This window comes from Pithys albifrons, chromosome Z, assembly GCF_047495875.1.
Source record: "Pithys albifrons albifrons isolate INPA30051 chromosome Z, PitAlb_v1, whole genome shotgun sequence".
Taxonomy (NCBI): domain Eukaryota; kingdom Metazoa; phylum Chordata; class Aves; order Passeriformes; family Thamnophilidae; genus Pithys; species Pithys albifrons.
In genome coordinates, this window is record NC_092497.1 from 50700898 (window position 1) to 50723251 (window position 22354).

The window sequence follows — 22354 nt, forward strand, 5'->3', positions numbered from 1 at the left end:
GTGTCTTTCAGAGTACTTATAGATCTAGAGTAATAGACTTTGTATTAACTGGAGAAGTGGGAGGTTATTTCTTGTTATATATAACTTGTGTGTGTTCTTCTCCGGGGACACCTCCTTGTCGCAGGGGAGAAGCTTGCTTGCCCTCATGAGGTTGAGAGCTATGCTGGAGGTGGTTTGTGCTGCCGGTAGGGTCTCCCATGCCAGACAGGTCTCAGCTGAAGGGTCAGACAAAGTGTGTCCATGGGCAGGATGGGCTCGCTAGCCGTCTGGCAACCATCCTAGGAGAAGGACAACTCCAACCCCAAACCCGGGCACATGGGGCTCACTTAGCCCTGTAAGGCCATCCATCTAAGAGAAGGATACTCTAAGCAAACCTACATCCTGAGGTATTCGCTGTCACTGTCCAAGCTCGCTCGGCCGTGGCAGATGAACCTTAGGAGTAAAGGGTGGGACCGGTTTTGCACATGCTGTGCCTCACCTAAAATACCCATTGCGCAGGCTTGAAGGGTTCACCCACATTGCAAAGCCCTGTAGCGACAGGTGAGGGTCGAAAACGGCAGGTGATAGGAAGCAGCTGGAAGCCCCAGACCCAACCCTGCATGCAGGCGGTTCAGCATATTGGTCATTTGAGACTGACCCTGGAGATGACAGTCTCGTGGGGTTGCATCCTGAATGATCAAGTAGCCTTTTCTAAGGACAGCACTGCTTGCTCCACACGGAGAGAGGCCTAGCAAAGGTGGCCTAAACAAAGCTCATCTCCACACCCGGTTGGATAACCGCGGCCAACCGGCATCTTCCATGCAGTCAAACAAAACCAAAGAGATTTCAAAGGCATACACCTGACTGCAAAGGTGTGCTCAAACTAACACTCGCATATTGGAACATCAGAACCATGCTTGATACTGGGGATAGTGGACGTCCTGAGCGTCGTTCTGCTCTAATTGCCCACGAACTGTCACGGCTCAACATCAACATTGCTGCTCTCAGTGAAGTTCGTCTTCATGAGGAAGGCAGCCTTAAAGAACATGGTGCTGGCTACACACTGTACTGGTCAGGGAAACCCAAAACCGAAAGACACCTTTCAGGAGTTGGCTTCATGATTAAAAACTCCATTGCCTCCAAACTTGAAAATCTGCCGACAGGTCATTCCGATCGCATTATGTCCTTACGCCTTCCCCTACACGACAAGCAACATGTTGTTCTTTTTAGCATATATGCCCCAACTCTCCAAGCTGAGCCAGCGGAAAAAGACAAATTCTACACAGACCTGCGCCGCCTCACTCAAAATGTTCCTGCAGATGATAAGATCATAATCCTTGGTGACTTCAATGCCAGAGTAGGTAAGAATTCTGAAGCCTGGAAAGGAGTCCTGGGCAAGCATGGCCTTGGAAACTGCAACGACAACGGACGCCTCCTGCTAGAGTTTTGTGCGGAACGGCAGCTCACCATCACCAACACTATCTTTCAACAGAAAGACAGCCTGAAGACAACCTGGATGCATCCTCGATCCAAGCACTGGCACCTCATTGACTATATCTTAGAACAACAAAGGTCAGCGATGTCCATCATACTCGAGTGATGCCGAGTGCAGAATGTCAAACAGACCATCGCCTTGTGCGCTGCAAACTTAACCTCCACTTCAAGCCCAAACCTAAGAGAGGCGGCATTCCAAGGAGGAGGCTCCAAGTCAGCAATCTTCAAACAGCCACAGTGAGAGACAGCTTCCAGGGAAACCTTCAAACTAGTCTTAAAGATAATCCCATAGATCCCTATCCTGAAGTGCTTTGGCAACATATTAAAAGTTGCATCCTGCAGTCCTCCAGAGAGTCCTTAGTGTTCTCCTCCAAGAAAAACAAAGACTGGTTTGATGAAAACAATCAAGAGATTCAGGAATTGCTGACGAAGAAGAGAACTGCTCACCAAGCACACCTTGCTCAGCCATCTTGCCATGTAAAAAAAGCCGCCTTTCGTCTTGCATGCAGCAAGCTCCAACAGAAACTTCGAGACATCTAGAACAAATGGAGGCTCAACCTAGCAGAAAAGACACAACTATGCGCAGATTTGGGTGACCAAAGAGGATTCTATGAGGCCCTGAAAGCAGTGTACGGACCTACATACCAGGTTCAAAGCCCCCTACTCAGTGCAGATGGTCAAATGCTTCTCACAGATAAAACCTCCATCCTGAAATGATGGTCTGAGCACTTTCAGACTCTCTTCAGTGCCAACCGTGTAGTCCAAGGCTCAGCAATTCAGCACATTACACAACAACTGGTGAAAAATTAATTGGATGCAGCCCCTACTATGGGAGAGATACTCAAGGCCATACAACAGGTGAAAACTGGCAAGGCAGCTGGGGTTGATGGAATTCCACCTGAAATCTGGAAGCATGGAAGTCAAGCACTCCATGCCAAATTCCACGAGCTTGTTGTGCGTTGCTGGGAACAAGGGAAACTACCACCAGATCTCCGTGATGCAGTCATTATCACCCTATACAAGAAGAAAGGAGAAAAATCAGACTGCTCAAGTTACCGAGGTATTACTTTGCTCTCCATGGCTGGTAAAATCCTTGCAAGAATACTTCTGAACAGATTAGTACCCACTATTGCAGAGATCTTCTACCTGAAAGCCAGTGTGGTTTCAGAGCCAATAGGAGCACCACAGACATGGTGTTTGTTCTCAGACAACTGCAAGAGAAGTGTAGGGAACAGAACAAAGGTCATTATGTAACCTTCGTTGACCTCACCAAAGCTTTCGACACTGTGAGCAGAAAAGGCCTGTGGCAGATCTTGGAATGTTTAGGATGTCCCCCCAAGTTCCTCAAAATGATCATCCTGCTACATGAGGATCAGCATGGACAAGTCAGATATGGCGATGCACTCTCTGAGCCCTTTCCAATAACCAATGGTGTGAAACAAGGTTGCGTTCTTGCACCAACTCTATTCACAATCTTCTTCAGCATGATGCTCCAAAGAGCCACAGCAGACCTCGATGAAGAAAATGGCATCTACATCCGATATCGTACCGATGGAAGCCTATTCAACCTAAGGCGACTGAAGGCCCACACCAAGACCCTGAATCACCTTGTCCCCGAGCTGCTTTTTGCTGATGACGCCGCCCTCGTTGCTCACACAAAAGCAGCTCTGCAGCACTTAACATCCTGCTTTGCAGAGGCTGCTGAGCTTTTTGGGCTGGAAGTCAGCCTGAAGAAGACGGAAGTTCTCTATCAACCTGCACCTCAGGAAGTCTTCCATCATCCTCACATCACCATAGGCAATTCAGAGCTTAAGTCAGTCCAGCAGTTCACCTATCTGGGAAGTATCATTTCCTCAGACGGTAAGATCGACAAAGAGATAGACAACAGGCTAGCAAAGGCATACAAAGCCTTCGGAAAACTCCATAAAAGAGTCTGGTCCAATAAACACCTGAAGAAAAGTACAAAGATTAGTGTCTACAGAGCCATTGTACTGTCTACTCTTTTATATGGGTCTGAATCCTGGGTCATCTACCACCACCACCTCCGGCTTCTCGAACGCTTCCATCAGCGCTGCCTCCGTTCAATCCTAAACATCCACTGGTCTGATTACGTGACCAATGTGTCTGTTCTTGAACAGGCAGGTGTCACCAGTATCGAGGCCATGCTGATGAGAACGCAGCTGCACTGGGTAGGGCACATCTCCAGGATGGAGGATCACTGCCTTCCAAAGATTGTGCTCTATGGTGAACTCGCCGCCGGCTGCCTCAAGAGAGGAGCCCCAAAGAAGAGATACAAGGATTCCCTGAAACAACACCTCAGCCTTGGCCATATTGACTGCCATCAATGGTCCACTCTGGCCTCCAATTGGGATTCATGGAGACACACCATTCACGACGCTGCTGCTTCCTTTGAGAATGCACAGAGAGTTCGTCTTGAGGAGAAAAGACAACGCAGAAAGAACCGTTCCTTGCCAATATCACCCAGGGAGACGTTCCCCTGTGCCTTTTGTGACCGGACCTGCCTATTCCATATCGGCCTTTTTAGCCACCAGCACGCTTGCAGCAAGCGTGGGTAGTGCCCTTCTCAAATCTTCATTCGTGAAGCCGAGCCATGATGATGATGATTAAGTGTGTGTTATTTGTAGTTTTCTCTTATTTTTCTCTTTTCTGTATAAATACATATAGTTAGTTTTAGCATAAACCTAGTTTGGAGGATTTTTTCCTCTCCCTCTTCTTTTTCTCTTGGCTGGTTGGGGGGGCAGGAACACTTTTTCTCTGTACTTGGGCAGTTGACATTTTGCCAGCTCAAACCAAGACAGTTGCTTAAGTCAGATGATGCTTGTCCCTTCTAATCAATGTCACATCTTTTGAGGCCTGGTAAAACTGAGGCCTAAATAAGGCCTAACTTGAAACTAAAGCCAAAACTACCACACCATCCCAGGTGCAGAATCTGGCACTTCCCTTTGTATCACTGCTGATTGCCCAGTCCTCTAATTTGCTGATCCCTCTGCAGGGTTTCCCGGCTTTTGAGGGAGTCAACAGGTACTGTGACTTTGTGTTATCTGCAAGCTTGCTTAGTATCCCTTCCAGTCCTGCATCCAAGTAATTTAGGAAGATTTGAAGAGCATAGGGCCTAACATGGAGCCCTGTGGAATCTCACTAGTGACAGGTCACCAGTTTGATGTTACCCTATTTACTGCTACCCTCTGTGCTTGACCCATGAACTGCTCTTCCACCACATGATGTATTTATGAAGCTGTGGGCTGGACAGTTTGTCCAGAAGGGTCCTGGGATAGACAGTATCAAAAGCCTTTACTGAAATAAGAACCAATTACATCAGCTGGCTTCCCTTCATCAGCTAGGTGGGTTACCTTATCTTTAAAGAAAATCAGGTTTGATAAGCAGGACTTTCCTCTCATTAAGTTGTGCTGGCTGCAACCAATGACTGTGTAGTCTTTAAGGAACTTTTCAATACCTCCAAGAATAATCTTCCCCATAACTTTCCTGGAAAACTGAAATCAGACTGATAGGCCTGTAGCTTCTGGAGTCCTCCTTCTTGCTCTTCTTGAAAACCAGGACAATATTTGCCAGCTTCCAGACAGATGAGAGCTCTCTGGATTCCCAAGACCACTCGAAAATCATCAAGTGATGTTTTCTAATGACATTAGCAGTTCTTGAAGGATTCTGGAATGAATCCCATCAAGCCCCATAGATTTGCAGGGATCCAGATGGAGCAACAGATCCCACAGAATTTCAAAGTCAACTAGTTGATCATTCTCACTTATGGTCCTTCAGCTCAGGGCACTGAGACCTCCTTGGTCTGTGACCATGTTGAAGATAGAGGTAAAGAAAGTGCTAGACACTCTGCCTTGTCTCTGTCCCTATTTGTGAGCTGACCATCCTCATTCAGTAATGGGCCAATGATATTTCTATACTGTCCATTGCCATTAATGTATGTGAAAAAAATTTTTATTGTCCCCTACATTTCTGGCAGCTTTAACTCCAGCTGAGCTTTGGCCACACTGCTTTTCTCCCTATAGCAGCCAGCAGAAACTCTGCGGTCTTCCCATGTCCCTTGAACTTGCTTCCACTGTCACGCACCTTCCTTTTTTGCCTTATTTTCAAGGGAAGATCTCTCCTCTGCCAAGCTGGCCCTCTGCTTCTCCTGATAGACTTCTGACATTTGGGAATTGCTGTCCCTGTGACCTTCAGAGGTTATGTTTAAAAAGTGACCAGCACTGATGGACCCCAGCATCTGTAAAAACATTTTTCCAGGGGGCCTTAATTACTAATTTCCTGAGCAGCCTGACATTTGCTCTCCTCAATTAAGGTTTTGCTGGCACTTTTCCTTCTGTTAACAGAGATTTTAAACTCGATTGCCTTGTGGTTGCTGTCCACCAATCTTCACTCACAAAGTCCACTCTGTTGACATGCAGAAGGTCAAGGAGAGCATTTTTCCAAGTTGGGTCCCTTAGGACCTCTCCCATAAAAGAGTTGTCATCCAGGATTTTAGGTTTTAACAGCTGTGTGATGCTCTCAGTTAATTTCTGACAAGTTGAAGTACCACAGAAGGATAAGGGCATTTAATTTGGAAGTGAATAATTCATCACTGTCATTGTCCAGGCTGGGTGGCCTATAGTAGTCTCCCATGACGACATCTGCATTATTTGTTTGCCCCTTGGTTCTTACCCAGAGGCTCTCAGCTGTGCCATTGCCAACTCTGAGCTCCATGTGTTCTAATCTTTCTATTACATACAAAGCCACCCTCCACCTCTTCTGCCCTGTTTATCTGTCCCAAGAGAGAATGAGATCTGTAGCCCTGTGTGGGATGCTGCTGCCTCTGCAACTCACAGGACTGACTCTGTTAGAAGTTTTCCCCATGAACAGGGAGGGGGGCTGGAAAGCACCTTTCAGTTAAAACTTCATTTCACATTAAAAAAAAAAAAGTTGTTTCACATCACTAACATATTTTTGGAAATTTGTAACAATCTTTGTAATCTTCATAAAAATCTTTCAGTGAAAAAGTACTGAATTTTAATTTTTTAAAAAATCAGTTGTTTCCCAAACAAGACTTTTTTAATTTCTGAGAGATGTTAAGTTTTCAAATTGAGCGCGGTGAGGCTAAAAAACCAGAAAACATATCAAAAAATGTGAGCTCAAAACAAACTGTACCTTTGAAGAAAAATTCAAAGTATTTTTTTTTTGTTTGAATCTTGGACTGTCTTCCACTTTCAACATTCATTAACAAACAGCGGGATCAGTCATATACACTGCTCTAATCTGTAGATACCAGCTGCATTTAGCCTGGGGGACTAGCAACCCAGGGCATGCCATGGGGTAACCACCAGTCTTCTGCCAGGGTCTCCTCCTGGTCCCTTGCCTATTCTTTGTCCAGAAATCCCACAGTAAGAAGAAAATGGATCACTCTGCCTTCGGCTCTGCAGACCAAGCACACTTGGCTGTTAAACTATCTGCTTCAGACCAAGCAGTCTACATGCTGCAAAAAATAGAAATGAAAAAAAATGGACAAATTACCGAACTACAACCCTACTGCAATGAAGCATGTATTTCAGAAACAACATACCCCCTGGGAAGAAGCTGAGCAGAAAAATACACTGTATATAGCAGAAGCCTGCCATGATCTACCCAATTTGTCTCAATGAAGACAGTCAGGGTGCTAACCAACTAAAACCCAGGACAAGCCTGTGGGATTCCTAGACCAGTCTTGGAAAGGTAGACTGGGGGAATTTTCTAAAGACTGGACTACCAGAAATTGTGCCAAGCTGAATGACAGGTCCAACATGTGGTAATGGATACCACAACCAGATCCTCCTGGAAGGGTCCAGCAGCCTGGGAGGGCCATGCAACCATTTCAGGTGTTGATGTCTCCCTTGTGCCCACTCCTGCAAGCAATGCACACGCCACCCCCACCTCAGTGAGACACAGCCTTGTTTTGAGTACAGTGATGTATGACAGCAGCTCCCTGAGCTCACATGGTGCTGGGGCTGGCACGGGTTGTGCTGGGAAGAACCTTTAATAGAGAAGAAATATTTCCCAAGGGGACTCAAAAAAGCCATTTTGTAAAACCTCTTCAATGAGCAGTTTCAAAAAAGAGAAGCTGCTTTTCAAGACACCTGAGATCTTCCCATCAAAATGGGAAGCCCCTCTCAGTCACAGGAAGTGCACTTACCTGGTATTGTAGCCAGCAACCTATCTATTCTGAAAGAAAACAATTGAGTAAAGCACTAATAAATGGAAAAGGGGAAATGGTTTGCATACAATTAATATCTCACTCTTCCTTTTTTCCTTTTTTTTTTTCTTTTCTTTTTTTTTTTGAGGATGGAATTGAAAGTAATAGTTTTCAGCAAAAGATCAGGTCTCACCAAGGATTTCAAAGGAAAACTTTCCTTACATAAAACAAAATGTTCACTTATTGATCTCAAATGAAAAGAAAAAGCCGGACAGTGAATTCTTAGAGCACTAAGCTCTCTATCCAAACTGTTTAAACACAACATGGCAGAACTGTGCCAAAACTTTCATCCACTTCTAACCAAGACATAGCCCCTGGAGCTGCAATATGCTGCAACTGTCAGACCAACCCTGAGACACTGGCACTCCTAGGATCCTAGGTAGTGCCACTAATCCTGTATGCTTAATAAGACAGCATTCTGCCCATTGCAAGAGCAAGAAAATGTAGCAGTGACCATTAATTACCAGGGCCAATGGTGCAGGCAACACTCTGAGTAAACACCTGCACCTGCAACACCATCCTCAAACAAACCTGAGCAAACAGGGAAAGACCTTTTGCTCCTTTCTCTCCTAAAAGCAGGAGGAACAATCCTTGGGGTTTTTTTTCCAAGAAGTTACATTTATGTATATGTGTGTGTGTGTGTGTGTGTGTGTGTGTGTGTGTGTGTGTGTGTGTGTGTGTATAAAAGCATATAAAACTGTACACTTCTTGTTCAGTTACCTACAGACACCTTCACAGCAACTCACCCGGATACCAATGTGATGCTGGGGTCAAAACCCAGGGTCTGCTCCCTTAGCTAGCAAGGTATTGCATATGGAACTGCTGGCAAAGGGACTGAGTCGTCTTTTCCTGGGATGTCAGGGACTGCAGCATCAGCAGCAAATAAATCACAGAAGCACCAAAGGTGCATGTGCAGAAGCACACCCCACACACAGGGACAGACATACACTGAGAGAGACATGCCAACACAGACACATAGGTCCGTGCAAGCTCCTTACACATGTAGGCTTGTAAATCGTCTGGCAAATCCACTGCAAGAGGAACAATAGGTACCTTATAATCATCTATGACCCCTCATACACTCACAATCACCAAAAGCACCAAAAGCCAGTCCATGTTTGTCATGTTGTGCAGTCATTGATTAACTCTTAATGAACAGCCGAGGTTCAGCCATCACCCGAATTTGCACACACATGATTTCAAAATGAAATTAGCTTCTACATTGGCTAATTATTCCTTCACATCAGTCAAGGACTAGTTTATAAGCAGTTGTGCTTGGAAAGCACTTGGTCACATTCAGAGAGCATCTCTCTGAAGTTCCCAGCCCTGTCAAGACTGCCAATTAACTTCTAATGAAGATTTTATATAATTTTATGATCACACAGATTGGCCACTCTTTTCCCCTTATTTTACCTTTACAATAGCTAGGACCTGCTCAAAGATGTATTATTTTAGCAGTTCTGAATAAGCTGTCATATTTTAAGAAAACAGTAACATGCAGATTTTTTTAACACTACCTCATTTCCAAGAAGCTACAAGGCACAAAATCTCATCAATGACTAATGAGTTGTGGGTTAAGGTGGATGTACCTTGCTGAGAAGTCACTGTAGTATTCTCGACCCGTGCTGCCTGCCATAAAATTTTAATGCTGCTTCTGACATATTTATGAAATATCTCACCTAGTCTTTGCAGGATGACAAAAAGATTTACATCCGCAATTACTGCAAGCACATAGGTTTTAGCTATGCACTTTAAACTTTTGTACACAAAGGTATTTAACTTTAATACAACAAAGGTAGGTGGTGCCACAGAGCAACCATATTGGAAGTGCATTAGGAGAGATTTATCTCTCTGTCCCTGGAGCACAACTGCTCAACTCATCTACACAGAAGGTGGCGTTGCAATTAATGACAATGAGGAGTTTGCCCTTTCCCTCTCCCAGCTGCCCCTGCAGCGCTCTCTGCCCTCTCCATCAGCCACCAACATGCAGGATCTTGGGACCCAGGGCAGATCCACTGAGAAACTGCACTGCCCCCAAGATCAGTGAGATACTCTTGCCATGCACAGACCCTCAACACGGGTGCTGCCAGATGTAGGGTCAGAGACATGCTGTCACTCTGTCCGGTTGCTGCAGCTGCTCACCCCAGACTGTCTCTCTCCGGGCCTGGTTTGTGAGGTTGCTGCAACCCTTGCAAAGCCCCAACACACCCCATGCCCACTACAGGTGAGCAGTACAAAGTGGGTGAGGGGCATGGAGAGGACAAGGGGACAGGGTAGATGAGAGTCACAGAGCAGACAAGGGACCTGTGGTGGATGAGCAGCACAGGATAGACATGTGACACAGGATGGACAAAATCATAGAGTTGACAAGAAGCACAGGGAATGCAGTCATGCAGGATGTCTCTCCATGTCTGTCCAGGCTCTCCAGACCTGCACATGTGCAGCCCCATGGCATGCCAGGGCAGGCACCACTTCACCTTCTTTGATCCAGACTGATGAGCTTGATAGTGTAGATGGAATGAAAAGGAAAACAACAGTCTCAAAAAAAAATCAATATAGTTTCATCTCAAATTGGTGTAAAAAGCCCCAAGAAGTATCTCGTGGGATGAAATTCTCCAAACTATGCAACAGAAATATTGGGCTTGGTTCAGATTAAATCATTCCACTCCTTGCTCCATCCTGACTTGAGCCTTTTCTATAATTCAGCCTTCATAATGATACTGTAATGTGATGTAACTTCCAGGAATTACACAAGTAATTTATCTAGTAGCAGAAGTAGTTAAAATGTTACAAGCCATAATAACATGGAGTGTGGAAATTGTAAAGTGTGGAAATTAAGCATCTTGGTAGCTTGATAAATATATGTTCCTGCTAATATGAAGGCTGTCTTCAATTCTATGCAAATGCAGGTATGTGAACAAGAGCAGGAAAGAGTCTGCATGGCTGACAGAGTATACTCCTACACCAGCATATTCTCAGGCATCCACCGGTACCACAGTCCCTTGTGACCATGACAGACACCACCATTGGCTGGCCATGGCTCAGCAGGGACTGGGATAGCAACTCCAGTGGCACCAGGTGAGGCCTGGGCCCTGCCCTTTCTGCTGTGCTGGCACACCTTCAGTGGATGGAAAGGTCTCTCATGCTTGTGTAAATCCCCTGCGTGGATGAGCTCCGCCAGCTGAGCCACACAAAATCTCAGCATCTCAGCCCTTCTGCCTGCAAGACCAGGTTTTCAGCTGGATTGCAGGCTTCATCTACCCCTGGACTGGGGCTTTAGCAGACCAGCAGGCTCAGCTTTCCACTCTCTGCCACTGTGGGTAGCTTTTACAAACTGAAATACAGAGACCAGTCCCCAGCAGTGATGTCAGTTTTACCTTCTGACACCAAAACCAATGCAAATGAATGCCTAAGTGACAACAGAAAGATAATTTCTTAATTGATTTTCTCAACACTACTTTGGTTTCACACCACATCCACATTACAGTCATTCTTTAAATGCAGAGTGAAAACATGCCAGCTGACCTCAGGTCAGTTTCTGGGAGTGTGGCAGCTCAGTCCTCTGGCACAATGGCCTCTCTGCTGACAAACACTTTGTACCCAAAGCCATTTCCAAGGAATGTCTGCAGATGCTAGCCTGCCTTGATTCAGCTGAATCAGTCAAAAATTTTGCCAAGGAACAGAAGACACAGGTGGGGAAGAGGTTACGCATAGCAAGCTGATACTTGTGGACACTGTGGCTGTTGTGGCACATGTCCCAGGGGACTCATAGCTTCCAAAAGCCCAGTGCAGAACTCCACAGGACAGGCTTCTCACCAACTCTCTGATATTATGCTTCCTGACTTCAGTAAATGTGCAAGAATCAAAGACAAGATAGCCTGGGCTGAGGCAGTTCCTTCATGCTGAAGAAGCCTGGTAGGATAAAAAGATGGGGCAGCACCAATACCCTGTGCCCACGCTTTTCACTGACAAATAAACATCAAGTAAACCTTCTCTCCCCTGGGCACTGGTTGTCCCACCACACAGTCCATGCACAACTCTCCATAGCAGTAAAATACATGTACTCGTCCGTCAATCTGTGACAAAGCATTTGTGGAGCAAAACCCAAGACTGACAGGACTTAATGCATCTGCTGCTGGACAGGTATCAAATCAGGACAAAAGTGCTGCTATTATTCTTCTTATGTAGAATTTAAGGACATGAATTTTAAATTTCCCAGCTTAATCTGAAGTCAGTGCAGAGCCAAATCGCAAACTTACTGTGGTCACAGGAGACGCGGATGACCTATTCTTAGTTGAAGTGCTCCAGTGACATATTTGCTGCTAGAAATAAGCAAACACAACCTTCTTTCTGGAGGCTTCTCAGTTCCTCATGCAAGCTGTCCCTCTTCTCCTGGCCCAGCCATGCAGTCCATGAGCAGCAGACACATCCTCGGAGTCTTAGCACCTGCATCACTCTGTCTAAGTGTTCACACCTTCCCTACACAGCTGAACACACAAGAGTTTTCCAATGCTGCCTCCTACAGCTGGACAGCCTCTGCTTTAAAGTGTGTCTTCAGAGGAAAGTTCTGCTGTGAAAAAGCAGTAGTCCTTGGAGTGCCTACTTTCATTTTTACTATGACATGTCATTTGACTAAAAGTTCTGACTAAATTTGGGGTTCTTTCTGTTACTCCATTTTGTTTCTTTTGCACTGATCACACTACATTGCACCTGCCATAACAGAGGGAGTGTGGACATGAGTGTGGTGGAGTGTGTGAGGTGTCTAGTTGCAGCACTTAATCTCCAGCTTTCCCTTGGCCACAAATATGCTAGAAGCAGGAGACATCCAGCTCATTGCAGGACAACTTGGAAAGTGCTCAAAGCTGGGCCAACATGGAACCCTTGTCTCCCAGAACCAGGCACATCTCTCAGTGTATGCAGAAGCTCAGGATGGGAATGACACATGAGAAGGCCCCACACCACAGGGCTCTCAGTGAGAAGTGGGCTAGCCAGGGTGTATAATGCCTGGGAAGAAAGAAACCACATCCTCCCATCCCCCACCACACAAGGAAGCACCGGGCAGTTGAGCTGTCAAGATCAGATCTGATGGGAACACAACAGACTTTGCTCTCCCATCACTGTTACTGGCTGCCACCCTGGCGTGGCAAGGCGTGATGTGGCCAGGAAACAGCAGCCATGTCACACTCCTGCTCATAGACACAGCAGGCCATGAAATGCTTTCGACTCTGCTTACTCTGGGGATCTCAGCATTTGTTCATTGTGAAACACGTTTTTCAGGAAACTGCCTAATTAATTCTGGTGGCTAGGTTTGGCTCACACACTCACCTCACACATTAGGTGCCCCAGTGTCTCAACCACTGCTGGCAGCCTGACAGATGCTGGGCACTTCAAAGGCCCAGCTTGCTGTTCTCAACAGCAATGCTTTTGTAGTCTCCAATTCTTTTACACTCTGAGTGCTGACACAACACAAGGAGACACAGCATGAATAAATGAACACTCAGAAATTATAGGTAAATTGGGTACATGGCTGTTTCTCTGGTCTAAGAAACCTCACCATGTGCAAGTGGGTTGGATTCAGCAATGCAAGTACATGATGATCCATGTCAACTCTAATTGCACCTTACACTCTCAGGGGCACAGCGCGCGTGTGTGGTTCAGGACACTGGTCAGCTGAATCATAGAATCACAGAATGGTTTGGATTGGATGGAAGGTTAAAGTTCCCATGGACCCAACCTCCATGAGCAGGGAGACCTTCCAGTACACCAGCCGCGTCCAGCCTGGTTTGAGACACAGTCAGTGATGGGGTCACCACAACTTCTCTGGGCAACCTATGGCAGTGCCTCACCACCCTCATAGCTCTGCTTCACTAACCTGATGCAGGAAGGATTTTTGATTTTTTGATTTTCACATTTTATAGATTTTAGGAACACAGTAGATGTAGCAAAGTAGATTTTTAGTGGGTTAATATTTCTAGCAGCTTAAGTTTAATGTCTTTCTATCACTATCCCCTGTCCCAGAACAGGGAGGTAAAATTCTTTAGCTGTTTAGTCTCTGTTTCAAGGTACAAGATTGAAGGGTTTCAGAAGAAGACATAAACATGGGGCAGAGTGACCCAGAACACTGAAAACCCTCCAAGAGCCCTTTGTATGTTGAAGAAGAGGAGACTGATGAAGAAGAGGTTGCATTGACCCTAGCCCCAATTCCTAGGGGGGTGGGACTGGGGCAGGACAGAGGTGGAACTGGAAATGTGTGATTGGATGGATCATATTATAAAACCTATGGAAATTAAAGCTTGCCCACACGTCCATTGATGTATTCCTGGACAAGCCTAGGTGCTCATTAAAGCAACTACCCTTTATCTTATCTCCTACTAAAAATTTGGCTTGGAGTCTTTTTTACAGATGTTTAAAGCATCATAGCCAACCCACAACTTTCCAAAATCAGAACTAATTTAGACCACCTGCCTTTCTAATTACAGTTAGCTTTTCCCACTTTTCCTTGTTGTGCTTCTGCCAAATGACAGCTGTCCATAATGACACATACCTAGCAAAAAGGAATGGACTTGGGGAGGTCAGAGGACACAGCAGTGTGCCTCACCCCTCGCATGCCACATCCTGGCTGGATACCAAGTTCCTTTATTGGGGTTGTATCCCCCCAGGAGGCTGCTGTCACTGCTGGCTTTGAGAGCTGAGAGAACATTGATCTGTTAGGAAATCCTCTGTAAAACTGCTCCTACAGAGGAAGATGTCAGTGTCCCTGCACCTCCTGCATGCAGGAGGAGTGTCCTCAGTGCCCAGAGGAGACCCTGGAAGCTACCTGGGTAGGTGTAAACTGACCCTGTGTAGAGCAAACTCTACTAATCAGACCCATATGTCAAGTTCTACACAGCAAATGCAAGCAGTGAGATTTTAACATGTCATCTACAAGCACATCATCTTTAAATTTTTGGCTCTGGGTATTTTGGAGGACTTTTTGTAGCTCCAGCAGGACAAGTCTCAAAACCACTGTCTTGCAGAGGGCAGAAAAATGTTTAGTAACATAACTCCACATCACCCCAAATTAAAAAAACAGAATAACACAAAAAGCAAAAAACAGCCAAGTAACGAACCAAGCAACGAACCAAATAAAAACAAAAAACCCCACAGAAACAAAACAAAAAAAACCCACAAAAACCCCCCAAACAAAACAAAGCAAAAAATAACTCCAAGCAAGAAAAGGCTTTTTAAATTGTCACTGTTGCTTTCATAATGACAAGTATTGCTTAAAGGTGGGGAGCCCATCAGATCCATAACACTGAAGGATCATTAACAGAGAATAGCCTCTGTTCTCAGCTGCCACCAGGATATCCCTGTGGGTACCTCGAAGCTGGTATGGTCCCATAGTTCCCTTCTGGGAATGCAGCACAGAGCCCTATGCCATCAGTTTGGTGTCTCCCTCCCTATCCTCCATCCACACAGGCCATGGGCAGCCACGGTGCCTGGCAGCATCCCAGCTCTGCTCAAAGCATCATCCTCTGCAGTGATGTTCCACGAGCTTCCTAACCATCACTCCTGGCTTGCCGTGGTTGTATCTCCAACATTACCACACTCTGACCCAAACAGCAGCTAACTTCCACATTGGTATCTGAACAGAGCACTCCTCTGTTTCAAGGGCAGCATCATTCAGCTGCTGGAGCCCCAAAGCCTGGCAGCATTCCGGCGTGAGGACGGGACAGTGTCAGCACGGAGGTCTGGCTAGCAGCCACCCCCCACCCTATAGCCCCCGTTGCCGCCGCTGCCACTGACACGATGGATGGATTTGACTGAAGGTAGCCAAACTGTCACTCAGGAGGTGCCCCCTCGGTACCTCTTCTGGCTGGATCTACTGGAGGGTGGACTTGCCTGAGCCGCTTCTGTCAGGGATTTCAAAGGGAACAAGCGGCTGAATGCGGATCTGACAGCTCGGCCGAATTAGAGCTATTTGCATGCTAATTTCCACCGTGCTTAACTCACTGGCAGACCTAGAGCGAGAGGCAGCCTCTGCATGTTTGGAACAATGCTTGACTGATCTAGCTGCGTTAACGAGCAAATTATGGTAATTTTGTTATTACAAATGCATAGAAATTTCCAAAGAGTGGAGCAATACAATATGTTTTCTCTCCTCCTCCTCCTCATTCCTAAATACAGACCCCTTTGTTTATACACACTATGCCTTGCTTGCTTATGTTTAGATATGCAGAATGTCTTACCTCGACAGGAGGCAGAAATTACGGACAGAACAGAGGGAACCGGCAGAGCAGTCTGGCTTTGCATACATGGGATACTGGGAACCACATCATCAAATGGGGTGAACAGTGGAGAGCTTAACTGATCCCAGGTGATGATCAGTTCTGCAAGGGGAAGGTGGATCAGCAGATCCAAAGGCTGTTGGCTTTCCAGCATTGCACTTTCTTGCCCTGTCCAGGATAATTTCTAAATCAATTCAATTAAATAGTATCTGACAACGTCATATTGAAAACAATGTAAATTTTATCTATGTTCTGTGCAAGCACAGTAACTACATTCCTAAGAGACGAAAACCAAAACATTTCTTCAGGCTTCCAAGATGCTGGCAAACCCTCATTCAAAATGTACACAAGCAGGGATAAATGCCTACCATTTACTTAACTGCTTTGTTATTAATTAAGGGAATCATTTGTTAGCTGATTTGCAATCTGGAATTGCCCCAAGAAATTTGTGATGGCACATCACATGCTCCATCATATGTAATGAACCTTCTCCGGGATTTGTCTTGCAAGATTACTGAAGGGTGGGGTAGCCTCAGACTCGGGGAAAAACAGAGAAAATTTGCTTAACCAGAGCAGGCCACATGTCAGCACTTCTGTCCTACAGTAGCAGCACTAATGGCAGCGGTGGTGAACCTTTGGGTGCTTTTCTGTATATCTGCAGAGGGTGAAGGTGGTTTTGGGGTGCAGCGAAGAATGTTTGGGTTTGATCTACTTGAGCTGCCAAAAGTGGCAGTACCAACACACGTGCCTATAACCCAGTCAGCGATACCTATCCCCAACACAACAGCAGCATGAAGCAGATGGAGCAGATGGCAAACAGACTCAGGAGTAACCTCCAAGCTCTGAGGAGGTAACTTGCAAATTTTCTGCTGCACCAAAGAATTTTTAAGGTTTGTTCCTCATTTGCTTTAGGTCCTTCTAGCTTAAAGAGCCTCAGTCCCCTTTCACATTGACTGGCTGCAACAGTGTGGCCGTCAAATAACAAAGCAGTTCCAGCATTTGCTGTATATAAGAGGAGAACCTGGTTCAACAGTGCCTTCTGACACCTCACATACTGCAATTTGCTTTTTCTACCCGTGGCTTCAGGCATTTTATCTCGCAACTGCTTGTCTGTTACCTCCTAAATATTTACTGCCATACCTCAGGAGATTACGACACATTATCACAAAACTTTGGAAAAGGTAGAGCCAGAACAAAAATATGCAAACACATGAAAATAACTATAAATAAAGTCTTGAGCATGTCGGGGGGACCAAATCCCACCAATACCCACAGACAAGATCCAGGTAGTCCCACGTCCAAACAGCTGCCTCCTGACCACTCCACAACACAAGGCTGCATTCTGCATGCCTTGCATGCCTTGCTCCAGACTGGGTGCCTGTGGGCTGAGAGAGGGTGCTATCCCTTGCAGGCTCAGGTGTAAGAAACAACCCCAACAAGAAGAGGTCACACAACCTCATTGTTCATCCATATCAATACCTGCCAGCCACAATCAAAAAACATGTTTGAAAATCATGTGTTTTGTTTCACAACATCGTCTCCTTCCCTTTCGCACATTAGAATGAGCATCTTGTCCTAGATAAAAGATTACCAATGACAGCATTGCTAGTTTTTATGTCTTTTCTTTGAAGTCAGGTTTTGAATGTCACTGTTTTCAGGTCCCTTTAGTCGGGTAATTGCACATAGACTTCTTATAAAGGAAATTCATTTGTTCGGGGTCACTGCATGGTTTTTCATTAAAAACAAATTACTGGTGCTCAGAAAGGACATCTGGGTTTCGAGAGTCCCATTAATGACTATATTTTCAGCATCACTATTCCGGACAGTCTACCCTTTCCTGTCACCAGCCATGCAGGGCACACCAGGAGAGGAGGGGATGGGGTGAGCGGCAGCCCCAGGGAGGGGAGAAGCGGTGGCAGAGTGGGGGTTTCAACCCTGGAGAAGGGATGAGGGAATGGTAGAACAGAAACAGAAGGGCAGCAAGGTCTGCTGTCCCAGAACTTCTAACGTAAGAACTGGAATAAGTATTTCAATGAATTATTATGGCTGCTTGCATATGACTTTTGTCCAGCTCAGCTGCATCATTATGAGCATGATGGCAAGGGCACACACATGCTGAAACCGGACAGTCATAGTTTGTCCAAGCCCCGTCTCAGCAATGAAACTGATGAAAGCCACTCTTCCCCACTCTCACCAGTACTCAAAAGGGACACAGGTCCTGGGATAGGGTCCTCGGAGCAGTCATACATGCTGGAGCTCCAGCACCATTCCTCCTGTCTTCCCATCTGGCCCCTTGCTGATGGCCACCATCTGCCCCACACATGGGAGGACACTGGTCTTCAGATACCTCTTGGAAGCAGATCCATAGACACAAGTAGTGATCTGCGAAGGCAGGCCTGACCCAGTGCTGGAAACAGGTTGGTTGTGTGTGAAACAACAGAGCACCAAGAAAAAAACACAGACAGGCAGCACTGGTGTCTGTCACCATGCCAGCCCCAGAGCCCGGGAGGAGGAGTAGAGCTGGAGAGAATGTCCAGCCTCCCAGAGGTGAGGGAAATATGCTAAAGCATATTTCTCTCATGACCAGCCAGTGGCCTGTCCAGCAGCTGCCATTTTCAAACATTTCATCTCAGGAAAGGGCTCTAGGTCATTCACATAGGCCAGAGAGTAAAATCCCTGCCAGTATTGCATTTCCCAGGTGCACTCCCAGCCAGCTGCTGCTGTGCTCCCAAAGCCAAATGTGAGGCAGTAAAAGAAACAGAGGGAGCAGCAGCCATAAGCAGAAGATAGCACCATCTCCCTCTGAAGAGGTAAACAGTCCCAAGACTACCTCTGTGGAACAGACTAAGCTCAGCTGGGTGGCACCAGACTCAAGGCTGCAAGTACAGGACCAGGCAGAGAAGATGCACTTTGCTCCTGCCTTCTCTTTCCCAGAGACAAAGGAAAGGCTGTGTAGAAAACACTGCTCCATATTTCCAAAGTGACAGCACATTAGGGTCAGAGTAATCGTCTGAGCAAATAGTAAAAACAGTATCAAATTGTTGGGGATAATTTCTGCATAGAGTGTCTCATTAACCTGTGGGATCCTGTGCCCTAAGATGGCCACGAATCTAGCAGGAATCAACAGTGGATTAAAGCTCTAAACAGATAATGAGAATATACAGAGAGCTGCACTAGACAAAATGAACATTTACAAGTTTATATTAACTCTCATGTTTCAAGGCATCTGCCACCAGACAATGAGGGTTAAAACGAAGTGTTCATTCTGTGCAAGCTGCTGCATTCTCTGTTCCAGGCAAGGCCAGTGGCGGTTCCTGGGACCCTGTGGCTTCCCATAACACATTCCATACAAGGCAGATTGGATGCCAAGCCAGGGTCTGGAAGCAGGTTACACTGCTGCTGCTGCAGGGTGAGACCGTGGTCATAAGTTGGGGGAGGAATGTGGATTGTGATTTCTCCTGGAGCACTGTGCCAAAATTAGGACCTTCTCTGTGGCAGGGAAGCTGTCCATAGGGCTCCCTTCACCCTCAAAGGGGGATTCATGGCTCTGTCATTTAATGGCAACTGGGGTGTAGAGCAAAGCTGTCTCATCCACATGGGCTGTTGGCATCACTCCTTTTCAAGAGATGAACCTGTTCTCTCCCTCTTAACAGCTTATTGACTCCAACTCTGATCACATCATCAGGCAGAAGCATACAAATTTCTGCAGTACATTTCCAGTAGCGTCTTGATCAAAACTTTGAGTCATGGAAAGACAAGAGCATTTCAGGATGGAAGGGTCTTCAAGTGTCTCAAGACCCTTCTCACATCAAGATCAGCAATAAGACCAGGCCAGAATGGTCAGGGCTTCATCCAGGCTTGCCTTGAAAAGTCTCAAGAATAGAGACTGCACAGCCTCTCTGAGTGACCACTTGAGGGAAAAGTTTGGAGATTTTTCTCATACTCAGTTTGACTTTTGCTTGTTTTGTCATGGGCCCATTGGCTCTTAGTGCTGGGCAGCCCAAAACACCACTATTCCCAGTGTGAGTCCACAAGTTCCAAGTGAAGGGAGTAACTCCTTGCCTCCAGCTCCTGTCCAGAATGCTGCTGGTTGTATGCACCCTCAGTGCACACAGCAAACTGATGCTCAGCTCTCAGTTTGTCACATCCCTGGAGTCCCTCCAGAAGCCAAACAATCCTCAGTCCTTTTTATTACAAAGTGCTGCTTTCCTCAGTGCAGGATTTATTTGTTTGTCCTTGCTTAGGTTTCACACTCCTCCCCAGTCTGCCTTAGTGCTTCCATGTTAGCACCATGCTCTGGAGCCTACTGGTGGCACCACACCATTTGACATCACCTAAACACCTCAAAAATGGTGCTCTTTCCTGGATTTGGATGAAGGTGCTAACCCACGCAGATCCCTGGCCAGGCAGTTCCATGCCTGGTACCAGCACCCAGCTGGAGTGTGACATTAGCCAACATCTCCAACACCACCCAGCCAGTTGTTGTTTAACCACTTATCTGTCCGTCTGTCCTCATCATGCCATTTCACTTGTGCCCTGTGACATCAGAGTGCTGTGGAGTGCTGGGAGAGCTTCCCTCCAGCCACCTCTAGCAGGTGACAGACACCAAAAGGCAAAAGAGAGCAGGACCAATGACCTGCAGAGAGAATACATTCCTGGAAGCCTTGAGCAATGCTTGAGCTCTCAGTTCCCAAAGCTCTGGACTGAAGTCAAAGCCATGTGTTTTCTTGTTTGATTCCTTTAGAGAAAAGTATTTTAATAGTTCGTTCTCTGCCATGGCAGACATTCACAAGCCACGTAAAAATCGATATGCAAGTCCCCTGGGTTTGCAGGAAAGGAAGGAAGGAGATGTGAAATCACAGGGCACATGTTTGAACAAGGCATGGAGATACAGCAGAGACAGGCTTCTGTGTGCATCCTTTCCTGTGTGTGAGACAGGGAAAGACCTGGGAGTGGCACTGGACAGAACCGCTTCTGTTGGGATGAGCACTGTGGGGACTGGAGAAGAGATAAACACAGACCATGAAGCTGAATCCACACAGCTTGCAAATGCAAGGGAGCAGGAGGGTCGGCCCTGTCCCAGAGTCAGCTGGAGACACCACCAGATGTGGGATGAACACCTGCAGTGTGGTGAGGGCCAGATTTACTCACATCAGCAGAAGCAATGGCATCAGCAATAAGCATCCAATAAAACACTACCTATGTCTCATCATGTATACACTTATGTCTCTAAAGACAAAACTCACACAATTCCTTAATTTTGAGCACAAATCCATGGCTAATGATTAAAAATCTTATCAAGGAAGGACATTTCCAGCAAAGGCTCCAAAAACAAGCACAAGGCAGAGACAAGTCATGAGATGAATCCCTGAGAGCTGGCACAACAAACATGTGCCTAAGAATGAGCATGGCAATTTGGCCATTTTGGAACAAGTGGGGATTTGCCAGTGGCACCAGACTAGGTCTGTCACTTGCCTCACTGTCAGCCCCTCAGGGACTGCAGTGCTTTCCCTAGGAAGGCTCTGAGACCGGTCCTGCAAAGGACAGGAGTCAAAGAAGAATTGAGAAGCCATTTTGAATGCTAGTTAGCAAATTCTCACTTAAATGAGATGGAGAACCTACAGGAATTGCAGCTGACCTTCACACTAGCTGGAGCAGAAGGTTGTTATTAAAGAAACCAGTGAGAGGAACAGTGCAGTTATTCAATATAATGGGTCACAGAAGCCTATATGTAGTTAAAAATAAAATCTATTACCTGGGAAAATCAGCTTAGATGACTCTACATCAAAAGAATCACACTCCTCTGGCTGAGCACCACCAAGCTCCATGTCCTGCAGCTTTGCTATCCCACCCTGGCAGCTGCTCCCAAACAGCTGATAACTACCCAGAAAACATAAAGAGCAAGTACTCCCATTGTTGTGCCCAAACCATTGCTTGCTGCTAGCCCCAGATGTCAGCATACTATACTCGACTGAGCACAGATCTGCAGCCAACCATGCTGGAGGGTGACACCAACAATGTGACGAACCTGCACACCCTGCTCTGCCCACCCCAGGTACCTGCACAACCTCAGCTCCTGATGCCACACAGGCAAGCAGTGGCCACCAGCCAGCTCAGGCCACCTGGCATTTTTCACTTAAGGTTCCAAAAGGGGAAGGAAATTACAGAAATTCAGTGTCCTGGGCACAACTCTGTGTCCCCAGGACTCGGGTTTGCCCACAGGCATGTTGAGATCAGGACACACTCAGTCCTTAGGGCCAGTGACCTCACTTCTGGGGCAGCACAGAGGAACACAGTGCATTGGGAGAAAACAGGACAGTTAGAGCAAAGCCTGAGTCATATGGGAGAGCCTGGCATGGTCCAA

The 22354-nt window shown here is 46.3% G+C and overlaps 1 protein-coding gene across 6 annotated transcripts in view; it reads right to left on the reverse strand.

Moving 5' to 3' along the window:
* PAX5 (paired box 5) overlaps positions 1–22354 on the reverse strand; it is a 141688-nt gene that overhangs the window by 21351 nt on the left and 97983 nt on the right. The window lies entirely within an intron of this gene.